Raw genomic sequence first — 27,626 nt, 5'->3', positions numbered from 1 at the left:
GGCTAAAGTCCACCTGAAGATGCCAGGTCTAAATCCCTGATACCTGTTATCCTATAAAGAGCAAGGATCCTTGCAGACACGATAAGGATCTTGACATACGGAAATTATCCTGGAGTACCCTGGTGGGCCTGGACAATCTGATCACAAGCCTCCTCATAAGAGAAGACAGAGAGAGATGTGACACACACATGGAAGGGACCGTGCCCTGAAGACAGAGGCAGAGTCTGCAGTGATGCAGCCACAAGCCAAAGGGCACCAGAAGCCGCCAGAAGCTGGGGCAGTCAAGGAAGGGATCCTCCTGTAACTTACGGAGGTAACACAGCCCCGCCGACACCTTGACCCGGACCCTGCCTCCACAGCGTGAGAAAATAAGCTTCTGTTGTTTGGGGCCACCGGGTTCATGACAATACAGTGTTCAACACACGTAGGAAACTACTGGATGATGAACCGGAGAAGACTTTCAAGAAATAAAACAACACATGAGCTGAGGATAGAGAGGGTGTGGGGGTGGAAGGTGCGATGTCAACAGCTTGATTATGGCTCATGTGTAAAATGCAAAAGGGTGAGAGATGAAACTAGCCGTGGAGAGCCCAGTATGTTTTTGTTAAACTTGTATTTCGCTTAATATTGATTCATGCTGACTGAGGGGGAGCTTTTGCAGGGTTTAAGTCCTTTACATCTTAGAAAGTCCTCTATTCACAATGTGGAGCCTTTCTCTCAACACTCACCCCCATATCCAGTCTGTCAGGAAATCCTATGGACTCAATATTCCAAATGTCTCTAAAGTTGTTACTCCCAAGAATACCCTGAAGGTCCCGTGGATAGGACTCCTCGTTTTCACTGCTGTGGCCAAGATTCAATGGCTAATCAGGGATCTAAGATCCTCCAGGCTGCATGGCACGGCCTAAAAGGAAAAAATCTTACGTCCCTTCTTCCAATCACTGCAACCATTCTGATCCAAGCCAATGTCATCTTGACTTGAAGTGCCTTGTCCTCTGCTTTTCTTCTTGCCAGTCTACGCCTACTGTCCACACGGTGGTCAGGATGGTCCTTACAGATGTTCAGTCAGATCATGACTCCTCTTCTTCCCCATTTAACTCCTGTTCTGCCGGGGTCCAGCCCCGGCTGATCCAGGGTATTTGAAGCGGGGACGGTGTCGGCGAGGATCAGGATACAATAGTTTCAATTAGATATTAATTAAAGATGTAAAGAGTAATAGAATGAGGATAGCTCAGTAGGAAAATTCAGTGGAGAAAAGAGGCTGAGTAGCTTGGTTTACGCAGGAGACCAATAAAACTTCAAGACAAGAAGTTTGCACCACTTATGTAGGCCGCAGGCATCCTTCCGTTCTCCCGAAGGAGAGGAGACACTGAGGCCTCCCCGGTCGGATCTTAGAAGCCCAGGCATAATTAGTAAGCATGGTGGGTTCCGCGCTCCAGATGGAGACTCAGCCCAAGTGAGAGAGAGCGCAACATGGGGAGACCAGTATTTCAAGAAACTGATCCCAATTCTTTATTTTCCATGGTCTACTTTTATACACCGAGATGTTATGCAAAAGTCACACGGGGTCAGCAGTCCTGACTTTTATCAAAGTCAGGTGCTTCATACAAATGTATACAGAGGTCTTAGGGGTGTTACATCATCTTCTGGCCAGGGGTCCTGCTGACAATTTATGACCCTCTCCTTGTGACAGCGGTCAGTCAACCAGGACACTTATTTCTCCAGGGGTGATTATTCTTAAAACAGACGCCACCCAAATAAAGTTACATTCCTATAGGGTGAGGGTATAGTGGGTTTTAGTTAAGGAAAGAATTTACTTAGCCTAAGGTCTAACGTGATTAATATCAAAGGTTAATACTTATTTCTTCTATATATTCATTAATGTGTGTAAGGGCAGGGGATATGGAGACTTAGCAACAAACATTGGCTCAACAAATGAAAAACCCTTCACCAATACAATTTCTAATCAGCCCATTATACTTATACTAATAGTTTTCTAACTTTTCTAAGGAACCTGTTTTTAGAAGGTTTAAAGCATCTCGTGCCTCTCACGGTTGGGGGGCTGTGAGCAATCACATGTGGCCGGACAAGCCTGTCAGGCAAGCTAGAGAACCTTCAGAGGAGTTTGTAGGTTAAAACACTCTTGTCACACCCAGGAGTTTTGATTAACTGGAGCTCTAAGTTAACTCCTTCTCCGAAAGAGGTGGTGGGGGACAGCCCCCTGTAAAGTCAGAGGTGTAGGTGGGAGCACAAAGTAGTAAAGTAGGCAGGCTCTGGTTATGGGGGTAGATGCTCGAGGATTTCCAGGGGGACCCCTGAGGCTCGATCCCGCCTTTGTGTATGTCGAGCCTCCTTCCTCATGACCTTTGCCATGGGCGGAGTGCCTCACTCTGGCCCCCAACACTGTTCTTCACCGTAGTCTTGCTTTACACTCCCACCTACCCTGCTGCAGCCACTGTGGGCTCCTTGCCTTCAACACACCAACACATCAACCTTCAACACAACACAACCTTCAACACCCTTCAACACACCAACACACCAATCTTCAACACAACCTTCAACACACGAACACACCAACCTTCAACACAACACAACCTTCAACACACTAACACACCAACATCAACACAACACAACCTTCAACACACTAACACACCATCAACACAACATAACCTTCAACAACCTTCAACACACCAACACACCAACCTTCAACACAACCTTCAACATACCAACCTTCAACACAACACAACTTTCAACAACCTTCAACACACGAACACACCAACCCTCAACACAATGCAACTTTCAACACACCAACCTTCAACACAACCTTCAACAGCCTAACACACCAGCCTTCAACACAACACAACCTGCAACCTTCAACACACCAACATACCAACCTTCAACACAACCTTCAATAACCATCAACACAACCTTCAGCTGCCTTCAACACACCAACACAGTCCTGCCTCGAGGCTCCTCACAGCCATTCCCTCTTCTGCAATGATCCATCCCCAGACATCCTTACCTCCTTCAAGTCTTTGCCTAATTGTCATGCTCTCCAGGAGGCCTACCCTTCCCACTGTATTCTTCTTACCTCCCAGGGCACTTCGTATTCCTCTTTTCTCTTTTTTCCATATCTTTTAACATAGCTATAATTTACTTATTGTGTTTGTTGTTTAATATCTATCTCCTCCACTAAAATAAGATCCATGGGGAAAAGAATCTTTGGTTTGTTCTCTGCCATAAGCCAAACATTAGCACATAGTAGGTATTGACACTTAGGAGGTGCTGGATAAATATCCGCTGAATGACTAAATGAACAAATGCATGAGGACTGGATTGGAGCAGAGGTCAGCCTGAGGTTGAGAATCCAGATGAACTCAGAACAGCAGACTAGTCCTGACTCTGAAATGATGTGTCATAAAATTACGGGATCAATGACAAGCCCTTGAACAATCATTTGGAAGGACCCAGAAAAGAAATCTCTGGTTCTGAAGGTAAACTGACCCGAGGAAGATTTGCTTACACAGAACCAAACTCTGTCAAACTTCAAATCAGTTCTGGTAAATATCCTGAGCATTGGGCTTCAGTTCAGTTCAGTCGCTCTGTTGTGTCCGACTCTTTGAGACCCCATGAATCGCAGCACGCCAGGCCTCCCTGTCCATCGCCAACTCCCAGAGTTCACCCAAACTCATGTCCATCAAGTCGGTGATACCATCCAGCCATCTCATCCTCTGTCATCTCCTTCTCTTCCAGCCCCCAATCCCTCCCAGCACCAGGGTCTTTTCCAACAGGTCAACTCTTTGCATGAGGTGTCCAAAGTATTGGAGTTTCAGCCTCAGCCTCAGTCCTTCCAATGAACACCCAAGACTGGTCTCCTTTAGGATGGACTGGTTGGCTCTGCTTGCATATTCTGAGCATTCTGAGCATTGGGCTTAGAAGTCATTAAATATTTATCAAGGTGTTATGGTGCTCAAGGACATTCAAACATTAAGTCTCAAACCTTTATAGTTTGATAAAGGAAATAAGATACCTAACAGGTTGTAACAGCCGAGAGGGTTTTTTAAAGTAGGCTATTACAAGAATACTCATAAGAATACAGTAACTATAAATAAACAATGCAGAGAAAACCATTCTCATATACTGTTTGCTTGAGTATAAAGCAAGATTATTGAAAGGCATCTTGGTAATTCATACCAGTTGCCTTAAAAAATATTCATTCCCTGATCTAAAAAGAAAAAAATGCATAGATTAAAAAAAAAACTGAGAAAAAAATACACCAAAATGTTAACCATGATTGTTTCTGAAGAATAAATTACCAAATTTCAGTGTCTTAACCTAAAAGTGGAGAAGGCAATGGCAACCCACTCCAGTGTTCTTGCCTGGAAAGTCCCGTGGACAGAGGAGCCTAGTGGGCTGCTGTCTATGGGGTCCCACAGAGTCAGACATGACTGAAGCGACTTAGCAGCAGCAGCAGCAATCTAACAGTGCATCCTACCCATGTAAGAGTGTACCCCAACATTCCTAGTGAACAGGTGACTCTCCTCCATGCAGTGATTAAGGGATCCAGATTCATTCCATCCTCATATCCCCTAGGGTCTCATAGAAATTGCATCCTTCCGGCAGATGGGGAAAAGATTATGGAGAAAGCACACCTGTTTCTTCAGTCGTGGCCCAAAAGTAATATATATGCAAAAGGAAAAGAGTTAGTAATCTTTGACCCAGTGATCCCGTCCTACAAATCTACAGTAAAGAAATAGTTGTAGGAAAAGTTATGTCAGACAAATGATTGATAGCCAGTTACATGGATACATGTACACACATGGATACAGTTACACAGATACCCACAGAGATATATAACAGTAGACAAAGATAGGCTGTGGCAGAATTATGAAAAAAGCACCAAAAAAATTCCACCAGTAAAGGAGTGTTCCATCTACACTGTGAAGTATTATTCAAACATAAAATATTTTCAATAATATACACAAAAGAGTAATTACATGAAATTTTTACTGACCGATGTAAGTCTATCCAATTAGAATATATATTATCAATAAAGATAGCTAATTTGGGTTAAGGGATATGTTAACAATCTAAATAGATACAATCTTTTTCAAAGGCAACAAGTATAAAGCTGACATAAGTATAAAATGCCTTTGTTCCAGCAGTTGTATGCTAGCATCTATCGTAAGAACAAAAGTAGAGATGTACCAAAAGTGCCACTTCTATGAATGCTAAAAACGCTGATTAGATTTTCCCGTGCAAAAAGAAAGACTTTGACCAACTTAAATTTACAACAATTCCTGATTTTTTTAAATACATTTTGATATATCCTGGTACATTCATGTGATGGATTATAATGTAGCCTTTTAAAATGTGCTGTAGAAGCCAGGACATGGAAGCAACCTAGATGTCCAGTGGCAGACGAATGGATAAGAAAGCTGTGGTACATATACACAATGGAGTATTACTCAGCTATTAAAAAGAATGCATTTGAATCAGTTCTAATGAGGTGGATGAAACTGGAGCCTATTATACAGAGTGAAGTAAGCCAGAAAGAAAAACACCAATACAGTATACTAATCCATATATATGGGATTTAGAAAGATGGTAATGATAACCCTATATGTGAGATAGCAAAAGAGACACAGATGTATTGAACAGTCTTTTGGACTCTGGGGGAGAGGGTGAGGGTGGGATGATTTGGGAGAATGGCATTGAAACATGTAAATTATCATATGTGAAACGAATTGCCAGTCCAGGTTCAATGCATGATACAGGATGCTTGGAACTGATGCACAGGGATGACCCAGAGGGACGCGGGATGGGGAGGGAGGTGGGCGGGGGATTCAGAATGGGGAACGCATGTAAATCCATGGCTGATTCATGTCGATGTGTGGCAAAACCAATACAATATTGTAAAGTAAAATAAATAAACAAATTAATTAAAAATAATAATAATAATAATAAAATGTGCTGTATAAGCCAGGACATGGAAGCAACCTAGATGTCCAGCGGCAGACAAATGGAAAAGAAAGCTGTGGTACATATACAAAATGGAATATTACTCAGCTATTAAAAAGAATGCATTTGAATCAGTTCTAATGAGGCAGATGAAACTGGAGCCTATTATACAGAGTGAAGTAAGCCAAAAAGAAAAACACCAATACAACATATTAATTCATACATATGGAATTTAGAAAGATGGTAACGATGACCCTATATGTGAGATAGAAAAGGAGACACAGATGTAAAGAACAGACTTTTGGACTCTGTGGGAAAAGGCGATGGTGGGATGATTTGAGAGAATAGCACTGAAACATGTATATTACCATATGTGAAACAGATCGCCAGTCCAGGTTCGATGTATGAGACAGTGTCCTCTGGGCTGGTGCACTGGGATGACCCTGAGGGATGGGATGTGGAGGGAGGTGGGAGGGGGGTTCAGGATGGTGAACACATGTACACCCATGCCTGATTCATGTGAATGTATGGCAAAACCACTACAATATTGTAAAGTAATTAGCTTCCAATTAAAATAAATTTAAAAAAATAAAATGTGCTGTAGAAGATTATTAAATAGTTTGGAAAATATTGTCATTGTATCAAGTTAAAAAAAAAACAAACTTTAAAGTAGTATGCACAGTAATTTATATGCATAAAATATTCAGAAAACTGGAAAAGTATACATCAAAATTTTGAGTTATTTCTGAGAGGTGTAACTACACCTTTTTTGTTTTATTGTTTGTGAAGTTTTCCCTTTTACAACATTTCAGTAATAAATATATAATAGTTTAAAATCAGGTTTTAAATATTTTACTCATATTCTAATAATATTGCGGGAAATTCTCATAATAATACTGAAAAAAGTAAACTGCTAATCTGTAGACATGGTATGATTCCAGTTTTCTGTATATGTTCACAAAAATATATACATTGGAAGAAAAGACATCAAAATGTTAACAATGTTTATTTCTGAGTTGTAGAGTTCCAGTCCAAGTAAAAGTGGAGTAAGCAGGTCCACCCGTGTCTCCTCCAACTAAATGCAATTATAAAATGTGGACTGAATGCAAGGAGCAGTGATTTAAGCATTCTAAACATAAAGTAGCAGGAGGTTTGGGGATCAGCCTTCCAAGTACCCCTGAGCTAGTGGAGAGTGTACCATTTTTCAAACTCCCGTTTACCCTTGCCTCTTGATGAGGGTGAAGGAGGAGAGTGGGAAAGCTGGTTTAAAACTCAACATTTAAAAAAACTAAGATCATGGCATCCAATCCCATCACTTCATGGCAGATATTTGCGGGGAAAGTGGAAATAGTGGCAGGTTTTACTTTCTTGGGCTCCAAAATCACTGCAGATGGTGACTGCAGCCACGCAATCAAAAGACACTTGCCCCTTGGAAGAAAAACTATGACAAACCTAGACAGCATATTAAAAAGTGGAGACATCACTTTGCCAGCAAAGGTCCGTATAGTCAAAGCTGTGTCTTTTCCAATAGTCATGTATGGATGTGAAAGAAGGCTGGGCACTAAAGAATTGATGTTTTCAAACTGTGGTGCTGGAGAAGACTCTTAAGAGCCCCTTGGACTGCAAGATCAAACCAGTCAATTCTAAAGCAAATCAACCCTGAATATTCATTGGAAGGACTGATGCTGAAGCTGAAATCCAATACTTTGACCACCTGATGCTGGGAAAGATTGAAGGCAGGAGGAAAAGGGGCAACAGAGGATGAGATGGTTAGATAGCATCACTGACACAATGGACATGAATCTGGGCAAACTCCAGAAGATAGTGAAAGACAGGGAAGCCTGTCATGCTGCAGTTGCAAAAGTCACACTGCAGTTTTGCAGTTGCAAAAGTCAGACACAACTTAGCGACTGAGCAACAACCCTTGCCTGTCTTAGGTTTTTGCAGAGGAGTGGGTAGGGAGGAACCACAAGTAGGCTTCCATGCAGACAGAAAGCTCTGGGAAAAACCCCCCGGCTCTGACTCCAGGGGCAGTAAACAGGTCTCTGGTAGTGACAGTAAGGGCCCACAATGCCTGAAACACTAAGGGAGGGGAACTTTCTTCTCTGATTAGAGGAGCTACATTCCCAAAAGAAAGAGGCAAAATCCATTGCTTTTTTCTCTCTGCGTCCTCCCAGTACTTGGTCCTGAAGCAAACACAGATGTGGGGAGCACAGCAGAGCAGGGGAAATAAAGTCACAGCTTTCTGGGGTAAGTACCGAAAAGAAGAGTCCCCAGGGCCCTGAACAGATAAAGAAATCACGGAGAGAAAGCAACTTGGAAAATCAGTCCCATGAAGTTGTTGATAAACCCCTGGGCTCACTGCCAAGCTACACATGAACAGACGTAATCCTAACCAGCATAAGAGCTCAGAGTTCAGCTACGAGATAAACCACCTCCCAAGTGTCAGCAGGTGGCACACAGGGGGCAGGTCTGAATGGCACTGTGAAGCTTTGGAAAAGAACTGGCACTGAAACCAGAGCCCACGAAATGCTGGTGAAGAACTTGTGACCTGAACCCAAGTGGACCAATTCTCTTCTAAAAGAAAGTACCAAAAAATAATAATAATGTAAATAATAAATAAAAGTACCAACACAACACCCGAAGTCACATCACATAAAAGTCAAAATGTCTAACATATAGCCCAAAATCACTTGGAAGATGAACAACTAGGAAACTCTCAGATTCCACAGGAAAAGATAAGGAACAGATGTTCACAGAGATGACATAGATGTTGGAATTATCTGATGAAGACTTCATGGCAGCAGTTGAATTCTGATGTTCATAGCAGCATTATTCACAATTGCCAAAATACCAAAATAACCTAAGTGTCCATCAACAGATGAAGGGACAAAAAAGATGCGGTACATATATAATGGAACACTTCTCAGCCATTGTTTTAAAAATGAAATTTTGCCATTTACAGCAACTTGGATAGACTTGTAGGGTATTGCTGCTGCTGCCAAGTCGCTTCAGTTGTGTCTGACTCTGTGTGACCCCATGGACTGCAGCCCACCAGCTCCTCAGTCCATTTGTAGGGTATATTAGGCTGAGTGAAATAAGTCAGACAGAGAAAGACAAATATTGTATGATATTGCTTGGATGTGGAATCTGAAAAAAATAAGACAAATTAGTGAATATAACAAAAAAAGAAACAGACTTACAGAGAACAAACTAGTGGTTACCAGTGGGGAGGGGGAAGGGGGAAGAGGGAAGATTGGGATGAAGAGGGAACTAGGAGGCACCAATAAGTGTGTGTAAAATAAACAAGCTACAAATATATAGTGTATAGCACAGGGAAATATAGCCAATATTCTATAATAACTATAAATGGAATATAACCTTTAAAATTGTGAATCATTATGTTGTACATCGGAAACATATAATATTATACATCAACTATACCTCAATTATAAAAAAAGACTTCAAAGCAGCTATTATAAACTTTCTCCACCAAGTAAGGGTGAACATTCATGAAATGAACAGAAAGTTAGAAAGCATTAGCAAAGGATATAAGATAGAATATAAGAATACAAGATAGAAAGTAGAGCCAAGTGGGAAATTTCATACCAAAAAATAAAAATAATAATAACCTCATTGAAGCAGCTGAATGGTAGTATGGAGATAACAGTAGTAAGTGAACATAAAGATAGACCAATAAAAGGCAATTTAAGCAACACAAAGAATAAATCCAGGCACTAATTCAGGCTTCCCTGCTGGCTCAGGTGTAGAGAATCTGCCTGCCAATGCAGGCAATTTGGGTTCGAGTCCAGCACCTGACAGGCTGAGAGGAAAAGAATTATGAGAATTCTACATTCAGGATAATATCCCTCGAGATGAAAGACATTCTCAGATGAAGAAAAACTACGAGAATTCATTTCGACCTGCTCTAAAGAAGTGCTAAAGGATGTTCCCCAGGCAGCAGAGAAATACCATGAGAAGGAAACGTGGATCTTCAGGAACCAAGGAAGAGAGACAGAATGGCAAATACCTGGTAAATATCATAGCGTATTATTCCCCTCTGTGTTCTTGAAAACACGCATGGCAATTGAAAATAAAAACAACAGCACTGTCTGAGAGGTTCTCATGGTGTGCAGACGTTGCGAGGTCACTAAACCATAAACGGAGAGGCTGAAGGGACCTCTGTGCTGGTGGTGCTAGAATAAGAACTTGGTTAATGGGAAAGACATTCGTGCTCTGGGGTGAACAGAGAGCAGGGAGAATGCTCTCCAGACACAGCATGTCCTGTGAAAAGATCTGTCCCCACTTTCGCCTACCACACCCAACTTTACCCATCCTTGCTTCCTTCTAGATACATGCGGCCTTCATGAATTCTTTCTCACTCCCCTCTAAGACAGGGGTCCACAGTCCCCAGGCCACCAACTGGTACTGGTCTGTGGCCAGTCAGGAACTGCACCTCACGGCAGGAGGTGAGTCGGGGTGAGCAAGAGAAGCTTCATCTGCATTTACAGCTGCTCCCCATCACTCCCGTCCCATCAGATTAGCAGCAGGATTAGATTCTCATAGGAGCACAAGCCCTACTGTGAACTGCACATGCGAGAGATCTAGGGTGCATGTTCCTTATAAGAATCTAATGCCTGATGATCTGATTCTGCACTGTGGTTAGTTGCACAATTATTTCATTATCTATCACAATGTACTAATAATAGAAATAAAGTGCTCAATAAATGTTATGTACTTGAATCATCCCTAAACCCTCCCCTGACCTCAGGCTATGGAAAAATTGTCTTCCACAAAACCAGTCCCTGGTGCCAATGTGGTTGGGGACCGCTGTTCTATGGCACCCCCTTAGCATATGGTTTATAACTAGTTGAAGTGAAGTGAAGTGGAAGTTGCTCAGTCGTGTCTGACTCTTTGCGACCCCATGAACTATACAGTCCATGGAATTCTCCAGTCCAGAATACTGGAGTGGGCAGCCATTGCCTTCTCCAGCGGATCTTCCCAACCCAGGGATCAAACCCAGGTCTCCCGCATTGCAGGCAGATTCTTTATCAGCTGAGCTACCAGGGAAGAATAACTACCTGAGGGTTCTTATAATAAATGATAACTTGTAATGCTAATAATAACAGCCACAACCATCTATTATGTACCTCCTGTCTACCAGTTATAGCCCTAAGTACTATACAAGTATTATGTCTAAGTCTTACCCCAAATCCTGTGAGGTAGACAATATCTTCCCCTACTTGACAAAAGAGGAAACAGCGTCAATGTGTCACTGTGATTTTCACACCAGTTTTATCTACAGTGGTTACACTTACCAGGTTTTGCTAAGTCATATCAATCCTGGAGCATCCTGGGTTCACAGACTCCAAGCTGGAATGACCTTAGTAATGTGCTCCTGCTTTCATCCTCCAATTCTACAGCTGATAAAACTGGGCTGGTTTGGTTTGGTTTGAAATTGAGTTCAACCCATTAAATCCCGAAGAAGGACAGGCCAATGAAAGGTCAGTGAACTGGTAGATTTCCACTACGGCTCTTCAGCCTCCTCCCAAATAACATGCAAGACAAGGCTGAGATAGTTGGAGGGAGTTTCTTGCAAACTGCAGAGCCATTCTTGATCCTCGCTGAGATCAGAATGAAACAATTTATGTTTCTGAGCATCAATACCTTCGACTGACCTTGGTGCTGAATGCTTATTGTGATTTTTGTGCTGCAGCACATTCCAAGTTCAAAGTAAGATGGATAGATCTTAGTAATACATGCTGGAGAAAAATCAATTTCTATGATAAATGAAGTGATGCTTGTCTTGACTCGGGGCTGTGTGGGCAGCCTCCTGAAAGGCCACAGCTCCCCCCTGAGCACTACAAACTGCTTGTTACCTTATACCATTTGGGACTGAGCTGCAGTGTGCAGGGAGAGAAACAGCATCTAACCATTCACTTGTAATGTCTACCACAGTCTTCATGTGTCCCTCCAAAATTCATATATTGAAATCCTACCCCTTCCCAAGATGATGGTATTAGGAAGCAGGGCCTTTGGGGGTTGCTTAAGTCATGAGGGTGGAGTGCTCCTGAATGGGATTAGTGCCCTTATAAAAGAGGCCCCAGAGAGCTGCCTCACCCTTTACACCATGTGAGGACACAGTGAAATGGCACCAACTGTGAACCAGGGAAAAGGCTCTCATCCAACTATGCTGGCACCTTGACATTGGACTTCCCGAACTCCAGGACTGAGCAATAAATGTCTGTTGTTAATAAGCTATCCAGTCTGTAGCATTTTGTTATAGCAGTCCATGTAGACTAAGATAATATATGAGGGAAATTTGCAGAGGGACCATTTTAAAAGTCTTTATTGAATTTGTTACAATATTGCTTCTGTTTTATGTTTTGGTGTTTTAACCACAAGACATAGGGATCTTAGCTCCCCAAACAGGGATCGAATCCATACCCCTATATTGGAAAGTGAAGTCTAAATGACTGGACCACCGGGGAAGTCTCTCAGAGGGAATTTTTTATAGACGAGGCCCATTATGTTGAGCACTGAGGAGAAGTGGAATCTGGACTTGTAGAAATGAGACTGGAGAGGACGGTATTCCAAGCTGAAAAGGCAAGGGCAGGAGAGGGGGCCAGCTAGTGAGGAGCAGAGTTTGCCTGGAGCACAGAATATATTTTCAAAGGAGGAAAGAAGAACAGAGGTTGGAAAGATGGATGGGGCCTATATTAGAAGGGTTCTTCCAATGGAAGTAATTGAAACCCAGTTCAAATTAGCTGAGTCAAAAAAACAAAAGGGAATTAATTGATTGTCATAGCTGTCACATCTAGAGATGGTGACTGCCTCAGGCATGACTGGATCCAAGCACTAAAAAATGTCCTCCATTTTTCTCTGTCCCCTTCCCTCTGCTGCTCACAAATGGGTATTGGCCTCACTCACTCCCTCTGCAGGCCCACTTCCTCCAGGTAGTCATGGAAAACAACGATCAGCAGGTCAATCTATGGCCCTGTCTAAGCACCTGCCTCTTACTGAGCCAATCACTGGGCCCTGGCGAATGGGGTGCGATGGTTGGCCAGGCCTGGTTCATATACCCACCTTCTTGCCATAGACTAGGATGCAAAATCATGAGAAAGGGGATGGGAAAGCAGGATATACAATGCTCAGTTAACACAATCCACCACAGGGCCACAAACAGAACCAGGTTGGGACTGTATTTTTTAGACAGTGGCAGGGACAGCGGATGCTTTTAAGGTGAAAGGCATAATCAGAGATGTGAGTTAGTTAGAAGGGGGAGTCTAGAGCCAGTGCATAGGGTGAACTGCAGCGTTCGGGGGCAGGTCCATCCAGCTATAAGGGTTCAGCTCTGAGTCTACTGGTGGAGGTACAGAGGACAGGTCCTTGCCATGGACGAACAGGGAAGAGCAGAGCACTGGGAGGGAGCAGGTCTCACCTCTTTACCCCAGAACCAACAGCAGCAAAAGGGAATAGGAGCCCCAGTAAAACAACCAGGGTTCAGTGGTTTCTTTGCAAGCCTGTGACCCCATCAGACTCACAAGACTTAATATTGGGGAAAGGGTGGGACGTGGAATGAGCTTTTCCCAATGCAACAGATGGGGGTTCTGGAGGCTAATTACATGATCTGTGCATATGTGTGAAATAAGATCCAGAAGCATGCATCCAAAAGTCAGCAGTGGTTTACAAGAGGAGAGAGGGCCTTTCACTTTGCATCTTGAACGCTTTAATGTTGTATAGAACAGTTTTACCTTTGTAATGAAAATATACACTGCATATGCATTGCAGAAAGATATACGACAAAGGGAAGGAATTGTAAATCTGGTGGCTTGGGGCACAGCAAGTTCAGTAGGGTAGGGAGATAAGCTGGAGGGGAGTGCAGAACAGGGAAGTAGCTAGTTCTCCCTGGGGCCTCAAAAACATTTCACTAAGATGTTGCTCAGCTGAGACTTGAAAGAAGAGCTTTGGTCAGAGTATTGGTCAGACCAATAAGGCAGAGAAGAAAGAGACATAAGATGGAACTATGAGGCCAGTAGCAGTGGGGGGGTGGGGGTGGGGAAGGGGTTGTCTGCTGGCCCAGTGCAATGCCTGCTCAACGTGCCCCTGCCTCCCCACCGCCACCCCAGCCCACCCCTGCTTGTATGCCACGCCCAAGGTTTGCCCAGAGGGCAATAGGAGGCGACTGAAAGATTTGATGCCAGGAAGTAGCAAGAGCAACTTTGAGTTCAGAAGTTCACCATAGGCCAAGGTTAGTGGGAGGGGACTGATGGGAGGCTCCTGGAATGACCTGAACAAGACCTGCTGGAGGCCTGAACCACTGCCCTCAGGACCGAGAAGCTTCTCACATTGGTGAGGAACTGTCACAAGCAGAGCAAGGGCACTGGCGGTACTGGGTCGGGGCTACTGGTCTGAGCTGCCCCTGGACGGTGGGCTGGAGGGGGAGGAGAGCTTTCTTAAGGTCAGTCTAAAGTTCTGTCGTTATAAACCAGCACTGACGCCTCCCCCTTCTGTTCAGTTAGCTATCTCCGCTTTGTGGCCGCCATCCATCCAGTGATTCTATCATCCCGATGGTGGCAGCACGTCATCCGATCAACCACAGCTTCTCGAAAACGCCCGTCCCCTGCTGGCCAGTGCTCCCTGGGCCTGGGTGAAGCGAGGTGCCTGGTTCGCGCGGTGCACAGCCAGGCGGTAGGTCCTCCCACCTCACTGAGTAAACCCATGCTAACATACCTGGTCCATGAGCTCCCAGCCCAGCACTCTGCCAGGAGGCGTTTGGCCACCACCCTCCTCCTGTCTCAGGGAGCAAGTCAGTCGCCTCTGAAGATCCACGCAGACATCTCTGCCAGGATGGCTCCCATATCAACAAATTCCCTGCTTCCCATCCCTACTTGCTCCCAGCCCCAAACCCTCACCATTGATCCCGATGCGGCCCTCAAGTCCTGCGGTCACCTGTGCCTTCATGGGACTCGGTCAGCATATGCTCTGACTCTGCTTCTGCTCTGGAGGCAAAGATCTTGGGGAAGACAAATCCTCCGGCAAGGCCAGGGCCCCCTAAGAGCCTGGCGGGTTCCTACAGGCACCAGGGCCACCGTCCAGAGCAAGGGAGGCATCCATCGCCAATGGGCCTTTGCTCAGCAATTTCAGACTCAAGGACAAGCTGAAGGTTACTCAAGAGCACTTTAGGACACAGCCATGATACATGGGTCTTCCCAGATGGCTTGGTGGTAAAGAATCCACCTGCAATGCAGGAGAGGCAAGAAACACAGGGTCCATACCTGAGTCAGAAAGATCTCCTGGAAAAGGAAATGCAACCTACTCCAGAATTCTTGCCTGGAAAATTTCATGGACAGAGGAGCCCAGCTGGCTGCAGTCCATGGGGTTGCAAGGAGTCAGACTCAACGAGCTACTGAGCTCGCAGGCCCACGCAGGATGCATGAGCACTCCCCAGGACTCTGATCATCTCTCCCCTCTCCCCTCCCCCTGCTCACCCTCCTTCCCGAGCTGAGGCTCCCTCTGCCTGCTCTGTGCCTCTGGATCTGAAAACTCTGCTTAGAACACGAACTAGGGGAGGCTGGATCCACGGAGCCTGAGAGCACACTGAGTCATTTTAAGAGCTGGTTATTTTTGAGGCCCCAAGCTCAAGAAAGGAATTCAGAGAGAAAATTAAAAAAAAAAAAAAATAACAAGACTGATAGCAGGAGTGCAGCCTCCACTAACATGGGCCGTCAGCTGAAACCAATTTGCACGGCTCAGCACAGTCTCAGCTCATGAACTGCGCTTTACCTTAGAAAAGCCCTTCAGCACACGGACACACACACACACCCACAGACACACACATACACACACAGACAGAAGGCAGGCTGAGTTTCAGAGCTATATAGCATGAAAGGATCTTTTTACTTTAGCAATAATCCCTGTGGTTTTGACCTCACCAGCTCCATGTCTTGTGAAGAGGTCTTAGGTGGGACCAGCTGCCCAGTCATCCCAGGCCTGCAAGTTGGATTTTTAGGAGCTACTTTTAGCTAGAGAACCTCAGAAGCAGAAAATCTCAGAAAGCATCTCATGCTGCCCCACTTTACACTAGCCACTTATCCCTGAAATATCCCATCTCTCCACCCACCTTTATTTTTCAACCTCAGAAACGAATCTGAAGTTCTAAAATATGTTAAGTCCCCCCATCCCACAGCTCACCAGAGAATGCCTGAATCTGAATCTCTGAAAAGTGGCTGGTCTTCTCCTTCGGAAAATCAAAGATCTTACCTTCCACCTGGTCTCCATTACCTAGGGGCCAGGAGGAAGACAACAGAAGGCTTGATCTCTCCCCGGTTCCCTTAAGACCACACCCAGCCAAGCCCTACCATCTCCTTGGAACTTTCTGAAAACCAAGTCAGTCTTCTTGGATTTTAGAATCCTTGCACCTCTCCTGACTGAGGGCACAGCCCCACTCTCCCAGCCACTCCCACTGTCTACTCTGCAGCTTGAATGATGTTTCTCTAGATGAGAAACCATTCCTTCACCTTCAGTCCATGACAGAAATGGGGTGGAGAAATGTTTTACTCCAATGTTAAGTGAAAAATGCAAAGTTCAGAGCTCTGCATATGGGAAGCTACTAACGGTATTCAAAGAAGAGAAAATGAATGTAAATTAATTTACTTGCATGTAAATAAAATGTCTCTGGAAGGATACATAAGAAACTCATTACGCTGCTTGCTTCTGAGGAAATCTGTATTCTTTTGTCACCTTTGAATTCTAAAACACACATTCAAAAGGAAGTAATGAAATCACAATTTAAAATACACATATTTGTTTTTTAAGTATTTTTATTCACCAGACCTTCAAGGTTGACTAAGTAAGGTAGGCCTAACCGAAGTGTACTTGTGGGGTAGAAAAGAAAAGAAAGTGAAGTCGCTCAGTCGTGTCTGACTATTTGCGACCCCATGGCCTGTAGCCTGCCAGGTTCATCCGTCCATGGGAATTTCCAGGCAAGAATACTGGAGTGGGTTGCCATTTCCTTCCCCAAGGATCTTCCCGATCCAGGGATCAAACCTGGGTCTCCCGCACTGCAGGCAGATTCTTTACCGTCCGAGCCACCAGGGAAGCCCACTTGTGGGGTAGAGGAGTGGTCTACACACTGCAGTGAAAGAAGCGAACAAGGTCAGGATGGCGGCCTGCTGGGCTACAGTGGAGCCAGAGAGGAGGGAAAACCAGTGTGGTACCAAGTGGTTATGGCACTAGAATGATGCTGGGTTTCCCAGGTGGCGCTAGTGGTAGAGCACCTGCCTGCCAATGTAGGAAACTCAGGGGGCATGGGTTCGATCCCTGGGTGGGGAAGATCCCCTGCAGGAGGGCATGGCAACCCACTCCAGTATTCTTGCCTGCAGAATCCCCATGGACAGAGGAGCCTGGCGGGCTACAGTCCATGGGGTCGCAAAGAGTTGGACACGACTAAGCGACTTAGCACGCACACCAGTGTGGCACTGTAACACCTTAGACACTTTTTTTTTTTTTTTGGCCGTGCCATGTGGTTTGCAGAATCTTAGTTTCCCAACCAGGGTTTGAACCCGGGCCCTGGCAGTGAAAGCATGGAGTCCTAAACACTGGACCACCAGAGAATTCCCACTGCTTAGACCTTCAATAACACTTCTAAAGTCACAAAATCATGAGTGTAACTGGACTTTCTTAAAATGGGGACAGGACAAGGCTAGTGAACCGGCTGGTGTGGGGCCAATACCAAGGCAGCACACTTAGGCTGAGAAGCTGATTACAGGCAACTTGAGGAGAAGGTCAGAGGTTCATGGAGGCCATAGGAAAGCAGGGGGTACAAACAAGCTGGGGATTTGAGCCAAGTCCCCCCAGAGAGCTTGCCAAACCCAATGCAGACGTTTCCATGAGTTCCTGCTTCACCAAGACCAAGGTTACCCTTGGGGGGCATTGGCTCTGACTCTGGGGGCAGAGGCCCGTGCAGCAGCACCGCTGCCAGCCCTACAGAGCCTTCATGAGGTCCAGAATATGGCACCCCTTGCTCAAGCCCTTTCCTGACCTCTGCCAGAAAACTGTCACATCTACACGGACTGGCCTGTGAGGGGCACGCCCTAGGGTCATGCAGTCCCCAACACGTTCCGCCACTGCCTCTGCAGGGCACCACTCTGAAGAGATGGTGGGGAGCCTACGGGCCATGTCAGTGACTCACACGGAGGCAGGACTTCCTGTCTTCTAGAAAAACCTTAGACAAACACATACACACATACACATACACACTTCTGCCTTTACAAAACAAAAACCTTCATGGGTAATTCACACATTTCAAAAAATTACTTTGTGAAAAGACTTATCTTAAAGAAGCTCTGTTTTTAGGTCGAAATTGTGATTTGTTATTCCTATGTTTTATTTCTATATTTTATCGTACCCTGAGATGTATTTGTACCAATTTCTCATGATCCAAAACATTTTAGAAACCCATGGTTGAAAGAGAACTCAGAGTTGAAAGAGCAGAAGCAGCCCATCTCCTCATAAGATTTTCTTCACGTAGAACATGCTCCACACACCTGACTCACTTGGTGATAACAGGGGATTGAAAACGTTCTTGTGTTAGTGATCTAATAGGAACAACTCTCTTTCCAGCATACAGAAATGCTTCTCAAAGTTTAATTACATAAGAATCACCAGGGAAGGGTGTTAAAATATCAGGTTCCCACCTCCTTCCACTTCAACCACAGTTCCGCTTCTGGCTCAGTGCACCAGAGTTTTGTTTTATACCTGAGCAAGGACTCAGTTACTATATGCACTTCCCTCTCTGATATGAACTCAGTGGAGACCTGCCAAACAGAACAATGATTGTGATCTATTTTATTACTGGTGCCTTTTAAATAAACATGCAAAAATCGTATGGCTCCATCAGGTACTTGAAGCAAACACACATTCCCTCGACAGGGGAGTTAAACAGGTATGAAATTAAATACCTATACAATTTAATTTTTTATGGCTTTCAGCAAAGCACTAAATAAGTTCAGGTAGTCCTAAAACGTCTTTTTTCTTTTGTTCTCTCTCCTCTTCCCCAAGGTCCCAGCCCTGAAGCACATGCCCTGAAAAAAAAGAATAGGAAACTGACACTTACTAAACCCCTATTGTGCCTATTTTGCCGATGTGGAAATAGAAGCTCAGAAAGAGTCACTGTCTTGCTCAAGTGACGCATGTAGGACAAATCGTTTCACCAGCACATCTGTGCTATGCACAGAAAAATAGTAACTAACACACACAAATGACGGCATGGTTTGCTTTCATTTACTTAAGAGTCCCTCCAGTCCTTTTCTTCAATCTCATCTATTTCCATGGTTGGACATTCCATCTATCTATAGTCATCAACTTCCAAATTCATACTGTCGGCCCAGAGCTTGTCTCTGAGCTTTGGAGACACATCCACTTATGACTTGCAGGTGTCTGAAACGGAAAATGTCAAACAGCGACCTGTTTATTGTCAGCCCCTCCTTCTCCAGCAGAATCCATTTCCCACCTCAGTCTTCACCATTGCACTTTCTGGCACAACCTTCAACCCGACTGCTGGAGCCAAAACACCAGGCAAGCACCCTGAGAGGGTGCCTCCAGACGGTAACTGAAACCTAACCACTGTCCACTCCCTTGTTTTCACCATGCAGGTGTGTATACATGCATCTCTGAAGCGGTTTTCCTTAGCTGTGGGGTTGCAGTCAAACATGTTTGCAAGCCACTTACTCCCCATCAGGTCAGGGCCCCTGCACCTCTTTGATCTCATCTTTCATCACTTTCCCCTCTTCTTCCCTTAAGTGTTGAGATCTTTCACACCTCGGGATATTTGCTGTTCCCTCCATCTGGAACATTCTTCTCCTTATCTTTCCCATGCCTGGCTCACTGTCATCCTTCAAATCTCTATAAATATCGCATCCTCAGAAAGGCCTCCTCTGACCACACTTTGTAAACCACGTTCTACACATAGTCATTTTTCCTAATGAATACTTACCAGTTGACTTGCTTATCATCAGTTTTTCCATGAGACTATAACGTTTGAGAGGACAAGAATGGTCTGCGTAAATGCTGATTCCCTGAACTCCACTTTCACCTAACTCAAAGAGCCCTCCCAAATGGTGGGGTAATGAATGACTGTCTGAAGTGTTTTGGTATTCATAGTCGTAGCGTGAGAACTGTGTCCTCAAAAAGATGTATCTGAATCTTAACCCCTGGTACCTGTGAACACGACCTCAGTTAGAATTAGGGTCATTGCAGATGTAATTAGTTAAGATGAGGTCATACTGGAGTAAGAAGGGGCCTTGATCCAATATAACTGATGTTCTCATGAGAATGAGTTTCTATTGTTTTAAGTCACCCAGTTTGTGGTATTTTGATACATATAGTAGTCCTGTTATCTGCCACCTGAGTAACATGAGAAGATGATAATAAATAATTTCTAAAATGAAATTTAGCTCTAAAGTTGGTGGATTTTATGATAAGTAATTAATGACAGTGAAGTTAGGTACAATACACGATTTGGAGGACCCGGAGATGAGTTCTCAGGTAGGTTTTATTCCTTGAAGGCAAAATACCCTAACGAAAACTCTAATAGTTCATCTGAATCAGTGTTACCCCAGCCCTTGGAGCCAAAAATGAGACAGATTTGATTCATCAACCAATTAAATTGCTCATTAAACTTTTGCCATCTGACCTGGAAGAAAAGAAAATCATATTAATGTTGGAAGATGTGCTCATTGTTTGTTTTCCTAGATAAAATACTTTTTAAAGTCATGTACTGATAATGAAATTACATCAGCCTTTTAGGACATCTTTGAACACAAATTACATTACCGTGGATGTCTCGGTTGGTTCATCAAGATTAATGAAATTATTACTGCCAGAAGCCATGATTCCATGGAAATTAAAATTGTATTTTTCAAGTGCTATAAATGATGATGCTTGGAAGTCTTGTAATTATTGAATAATAGAAGTCATCTTTTTATCTGTATTTTCAAGATGAGTTGTAAGCAGCACTTTAAGGGAAAAAAACTATTCAAATTTTAATTTATAAAAATGGCAGTTAAATATTGAAAGAAAATTGCTCCTGGCCAGGGAGTGGGTCATGAAACGAACACAGCCTGGAATCACGGCGTTCAAGCCTTCTTCTGACTCTGCTCCTTCGTAGTGCTGAGATCTAGGGCTACTTACCTCACCTTTGAACCCTGTGAGTCCTCATCTGTTAAAGGGTAGGAAGGGAAGAACTAGATCGTTTCCATAATCCATCCAAGCTCTCAAATAGCCTTGTCCATGGACATTTTACTCTTATTCCCCTGCAACATGTTTATACGGGCTCAGGATTTCATGGTGAGCCTTCCATCCTTTTTTAAGCCAATAAATGTCTCACTCATCTCTCCGTCCCTCTACCAGCCAGACAGGCCAGCCAGAGGCCAGGGCTGGAGTCAGGGAATTGCTGAAGCCACCTCCTGCCACTGGTGCCGCACAGACAACTGTGCAGTCTGTTCATTGCACAAGGATGCCCTAGTGCAGGGCAGCCGCGAGGTGGCCTCACCTGGAGACAGCACCTGTTCTTAACCCCAACGAAGGCCCCCAGGAGGCTTAAGGCTGCCGGGCTCCCACCTCCCTGGATTTCATACTTTCTTTGAATGGCTGCAGATACCTTCCTTATTTCAGAGAAAGCAGCTAAAGAAAATACTCGCTTTTTATTACTGTTACTAATTCATTACTGCTTATCATCACTGTTCTTAAGAACTGATGAACAGCCTACATTCCTGTAGACCCAAGGAGCCATAGACCAGCTAAATAATTTCCAAATTCTAGTTGCCCTTATAATACTCTACTCTACACATGACAACAATCTAAGTTGCTAGTTGTGATTCAGTTAAAATGTTTAAATTGTTATGTAACAAGCTAGAGGGGTGGGAAGGGGTGGGAGGTGGGAGGAAGGTTAAAGAGAGAGGTGATGTTTACCATCTCACTTGAAACACTAGAAAAAATGTACATAACAGTGATTTTCAGATATTGGACATCAGACAGTGAAGAACAGTGATCTCTGATCAATGAATGAGGTGAGCCCTACGACTGCCCCTAGCTTACAAGCTGAAGCAAAAGAAGGGGAAACCAGGGAGAACCCAGCGGCCTGAGTTGAGATGTTGGGGGTGCACTTGGACAAGGTAGCCACGGGTCACAGAGCAGAGGACTGGTGAACGAGCCGCGCAGAGGAAAAGCTCCGAAGACCTGCACACCGGGATGCTTGTGTTTTCAGCTGAGTAACGGTCAGCATACACATGTGAAGAAACTATCCAAGGCTCAGGACAAAAGACACCAGAAAGGATCAAAGGGGAAAATCCCCAAAGCTTAAGCAGACTAGAAACTGTTGGAATTCCCATGAGCCTGGGTGGGGATTGGAGAGGAGCATAATTCACAGAGCATCAAGTACTCAGAAGAGTATCACTTCTGTAGTAGGGTAACATTGTGTGCTATGTGCTAAGTCACTTTGGTCATGTCCAGCTCTTTGCGACACTATGGACTGTAGCCCACTAGGCTGCTCTGTCCATGGGATTCTCCAGGCAAGATTACTGGAGTGGGTTGCCCCTCCTCCAGGGGATCTTCCTGACTCAGGGGCCAAACCCACGTCTCTCATGTCTTTTGCGTTAGCAGGCAGGTTCTTTACCACTAGCACCACCAGGGAAGCCCTAAATGGCTAATCTGGTCCTTCTAACAGTTCCCAAGTAACTTCAGTGCATCTCAGAACAAAACTAAAAAACATCAATCAATAGGATGCAAAAATATTCAGAACCAAAAAAGGTACAATTCACAAGTTATTAATATATATTATATATAAAAATTACATTTTAATATGTAAAATAGAGACATGGAAGATACAAAAATGACTAAAATTGAACTCAGAGTTGCAAAAAATAATATCTTAGATCTTTTAAAAAGATATACTGGATAAAATGAACAGATTAGATTTTACAGAGGAAAATATTAACAAATTCAGATTTAGCAACAGAACCATCCAAAGTGAAACAAAGAAAAAAATTGAAAAAAAAAATGAACAGAGCATCAGTCTGTGAGCTGTGGGACTTCAGGTGGTAATATAAATGTAATTCAAGACTAGAAAAGTGTCAGAGAAAAAGAAAACATATTTGAAGAAATAATGGTTGCAATTTTCCAAATTTAATAGAAACTTGAAACATACAGGCTCAAGGAAACACAGCACATAAAACAAAAAGAAAACAGCACCAAAGCACATCATAATCAAATTGATTACCACTAGTGAATGAAGAGGAAACCTTAAAAGTGGCCACAAGAGAGGCCTCTACATTCTGTGTGGAGGAACAATGATCAAAATGACTGCAGACGTCTTTATGGAAACAAAGTAAACCAAAGGACAGACAAGTCACATTTTTAAAGCACTGGGGTAAAAAAAAAGCCAATGTAGAACTCTATATCCAGCAAAAATACCTTTAAAATATTAAGTTGAAATAAAATTCAGCGTGCAAAAGGTGAAAGAATCCATCACTAACAGAGCTGAACTATGAGAAACGTTAAAGGATGTCTCCATCATAATGAACAGAGTACCAAGCAGAAATACGAATATACAAAAAGGAATGAAGAGCACCATGAATTGTAAATCTGTGGGGAAACCGAAGAGGCTTTTCTTCTTCTTTAAAATCTCCTTTAAATTGATTGTTTAAAGGAAAAAAAATTACACCATCTTGCGGGGATTTTAATACATGTATTAAGTAAAATGCATGACATAAGTAACACAAACCTGAGAGTGGGAACATAAAAGAATATCACAGCAAGGTTTTTATACTATGGTTTTTGTACTGTTTAGTCACTAAGTTGTGTCCAAATCTTTTGCACCCCCATGAACCACAGCCTGCCAGGCACCTATGTCCATGGGATTTCCCAGGCAAGAACACCAGAGTCGGGTGCCATTTCCTTCTCCAGGGGATCTTCCCAACCCAGGGATCAATCAAACCCACGTTTCCTGCTTGGCAGATGGATTCTTTACCACTGAGCCACCAGGGAAGCCCTTTTATACTAAACATGAAGTGATATATGTGAAGTGAAACTTACACATACACTGTGATGAATGAAAATATGCACATACAGTAAACCCTAAAATCATTTAAAAATTAAGCAATCATAGCTAATAAGCCAACAAAGATGAATGTAATGGAATAAGTACTCAGTTCGAAAGAAGGCAGATCAAGAGGAAAACATGGACAAAAATAAAGGAGATAGAGGATAAACAGCAAGATGACAGATTTAAACCCAATGACATCAATAACCACATTCAATGTAACTAGTTTAAACACTCCAACTAATGCAGAAGTTGTCACTGGATTTTAAAAAAGCAAGACCAAACTATACGAGGCCCATAAGAAGTATACTCTTTAAATATAACAGTGCAAGAAAGAGGAAAGATAACACCATGCTTATTTCAACTAGATTACTAACATAAATAAAAGAAAAATATTTCAAAGCAAAGAATATTACCAGGAATAAAGAGTAATTTAATAATGATAGAAAGGTCAATATGCAGATTAACCCTATTTTTTAAGTGTTTAATTGGAGGATAACTGCCTTACAATATCGTGTTGGTCTCTGCCACACATCAACATGAATCAGCCATAGGTATACCTATGTCCTCTCCCTCTTGAACCTTCCTCCCACCTCCCATCCCATCCCACCCCTCTAGGCTGTCACAGAACACCTGATTTAGGCTCCCTGCGACATAAACAAGTTTCCACTAGCCATCTAGTTTACACATGGTAATGTGTTTGCCCCACTCCATGCACTGTGTCCGCAAGTCTGTTCTCTGCGTCTCCACTGCTCCCCTGCAAATAGCTTCATCAGCACCATCTTTCTAATGACCATCATGCTAGTCATTCAGTCGTGTCTGATTTTTTGCGACCCCATGAACTATATAGCCTGCCAGGCTCCTCTGTCCATGGAATTCTCCAGGCAAGAATCCTGGAGTGGGTAGCCATTCCTTTCTCCAGAGGACCTTCTCATCCCAGGGATTGAACCCAGGTCTCTCACATTGCAGGTAGATTCTTGACTGTCCAAGCCACCAGGGAAGCCTATATATGTATTAATATATATATATACACATATATATTTGGAGAAGGCAATGGCACCCCACTCCAGTACTCTTGCCTGGAAAATCCCATGGATGGAGGAGCCTGGTGGGCTGCAGTCCATGGGGTCACTGAGGGTCGGACACGACTGAGTGACTTCACTTTCACTTTTCACTTTCATGCATTGGAGAAGGAAATGGCAACCCACTCCAGTGTTCTTTCCTGGAGAATCCCAGGGACAGGGGAGCCTGGTGGGCTTCTGTCTATGGGTCACACAGAGTCGGACGCGACTGAAGTGACTTAGCAGCAGCAGCATACATATATATTAATATATGATATTTTTCTCTTTCTGACTTACTTCATTCTGTATAACAGGCTCTAATTTCACCCACCTCATTAGGACTGATTCAAGTGTGGTTTTTTATGGCTAATACTCCATTGTTTATACACATACCACAACTTCCTTATCCATCATCTGTCATGATGGACATCAAGGTTGCTTCCATGTCCTAGCTATTGTAAATAAAGCTGCAATGAACACTGGGGTACATGTGTCTCTTTCTATTACAGTTTTCTCAGGGTATGTGCTCAATAGTGGGATTGTTGGGTCATGTTTTTGTCCAGTCGCTCAGTAGTGTCCAACTCTTTGTGAGCCCATGGACTGCAGCACGTCAGGCTTCCCTGTCCTTCACCATCTCCCAGAGCTTGCTCACGCTCATGTCCATTGAGTCAGTGATGCCATCCAACTATCTTGTCCTCTGACATCCCCTTCTCCTCCTGCCTTCAATATTTCCCAGCATCAGGGTCTCTTCCAATGAGGCTCTTCACATCAGGCGGCCAAAGTATTGGAGCTTCAGCCCCAGCATCAGTCCCTCCAATGAATATTCAGGACTGATTTCCTTTAGGATTGACTGGTTTGATTCCCTTGCTGTCCAAGGGACTCTCAAAGCATCTCCTCCAACACCACAGTTCAAAAGCATCACTTCTTTGGCACTCAGCCTTCTTTATAGTCCAACTCTCACATCCATACATGACTACCAGAAAAAACCCTAGCTTTGACTAGATGGACCTTTGTCAGCAAAGTGATGTCTCTGCTTTTTAATCCACTGTCTAGGTTTGTCATAGTTTTTCTTCCAAGGAGCAAGCGTCTTAATTTCATGGCTGCAGTCACCACCTGCAGGGATTTTAGAGTCCAAGAAAATAAAATCTGTCACTGTTTCCATTGCTTCCCCATCTATTTGTCATGAAGTGATGGGACCAGATGCCACAATCTTAGTTTTTTTGAATGCTGAGTTTTAAGCCCGCTTTTTCACTCTCCTCTTTCACCATCAAGAGGCTCTTTAGTTCCTCTTCACGTTCTGCTATTAGCATGATATTATCTGCCTGTCTGAGGTTACTGGTATTTCTCCCGGCAATCCTGATTCCAGCTCGTGCTTCATCCAGCCCAGCATTTTGCATGATGTTACTCTGTATGTAAGTTAAATAAACAGAATAACAATAAAAAGCTCCATTGCTCCATGTCAAGTTCTAACTGTTGGTTTTTTACCTGCATACAGGTTTCACAGGAGGCAGGTGAGGTGATCTGGTATTCCCATCTCTTTAAAAATTTTCCAGTTTGTTGTGATCTACACAAAGGCTTTAGTGTAGTCAATGAAGCAGAAATAGATGTTTTTCTGTAATTACTTTCTCTATGATCCAACAGATGTTGGCAATTTGATCTCTGGTTCTTCTGCCTTTTCTAAATCCGGCTTGAACATGTGGAAGTTCTTTGCTCATGCACTGTTGAAGCCTTGCTTGGAGAATTTTGAGCATTACATTGGTAGCATCTGAGATGAGTGCATTTTTGTGGTAGTCTGAACATTCTTTGGCATTGCCCTTCTTTGAGATTGGAATGAAAACTGACCTTTTCAGTCCTGTGTCCACTGCTGAGTTTTCCAAATTTGCTGGCCTACTGAGTGCAGCACTTTCACAGCATCTTTTAGGATCTGAAATAACTCAGCTGGAATTCCATCACCTCTACCAGTCTTGTTTGTAGTGATGATTCCTAAGGCCCACTTAACTTTGCACTAATTCTCAGGTCCTTGAGAACATTTCAGCTTTGCTAGGATCCCTATCAAAATAATAATAAAAAAAAAAAAAGCATGTAGTTCTAGGCCTAGATTTTTTAGGAATCTCCATACTGTTCTCCATAGTGGCTGTCAATTTACCACCAATAGTGCAAGAGGGTTTCCTTTTCTCCACACCCTCTCCAGCATTTATTGTTTGTAGATTTTTTGATGATGGCCATTCTGAATGGTGTGAGGTGGTACCTCATCATAGTTCTGATTTGTATTTCTCTAATGAGCAATGTTCCAAATAGAAAAAGGAGTACGTTAAGGCTGTATATTGTCACCCTGCTTATTTAACTTCTATGCAGAGTACATCATGAGAAATGCTGGGCTGGAAGAAGCACAAGCTGGAATCAAGATAGCTGGGAGAAATATTGATAACCTCAGATATGCAGATGACACCACCCTTATGGCAGAAAGTGAAGAGGAACTAAAAAGCCTCTTGATCAAAGTGAAA

At 43.5% G+C, this 27,626-nt stretch overlaps 1 long non-coding RNA gene across 2 annotated transcripts in view; it reads right to left on the bottom strand.

The window, feature by feature from the left end:
* LOC147350461 (uncharacterized) overlaps positions 1-16,413 on the bottom strand; it is a 49,849-nt gene extending 33,436 nt beyond the window's left edge. Inside the window, exon 1 of one of the 2 annotated variants that reach the window (XR_015148925.1) lies at positions 14,877-16,413. This is a non-coding gene — a long non-coding RNA (uncharacterized LOC147350461). The remainder of the gene's footprint in view (positions 1-14,876) is intronic. The other variant, XR_015148926.1, reaches the window with a different exon arrangement.
* Between the last annotated feature and the right edge of the window lie 11,213 nt (positions 16,414-27,626).

Source organism: Bos grunniens, chromosome 20 (genome assembly GCF_055505025.1).
Source record: "Bos grunniens cultivar Pamir isolate PY7600 chromosome 20, Bosgru_T2T1.0, whole genome shotgun sequence".
NCBI lineage: Eukaryota > Metazoa > Chordata > Mammalia > Artiodactyla > Bovidae > Bos > Bos grunniens.
This window is presented reverse-complemented; position numbering and strand designations above follow the sequence as displayed.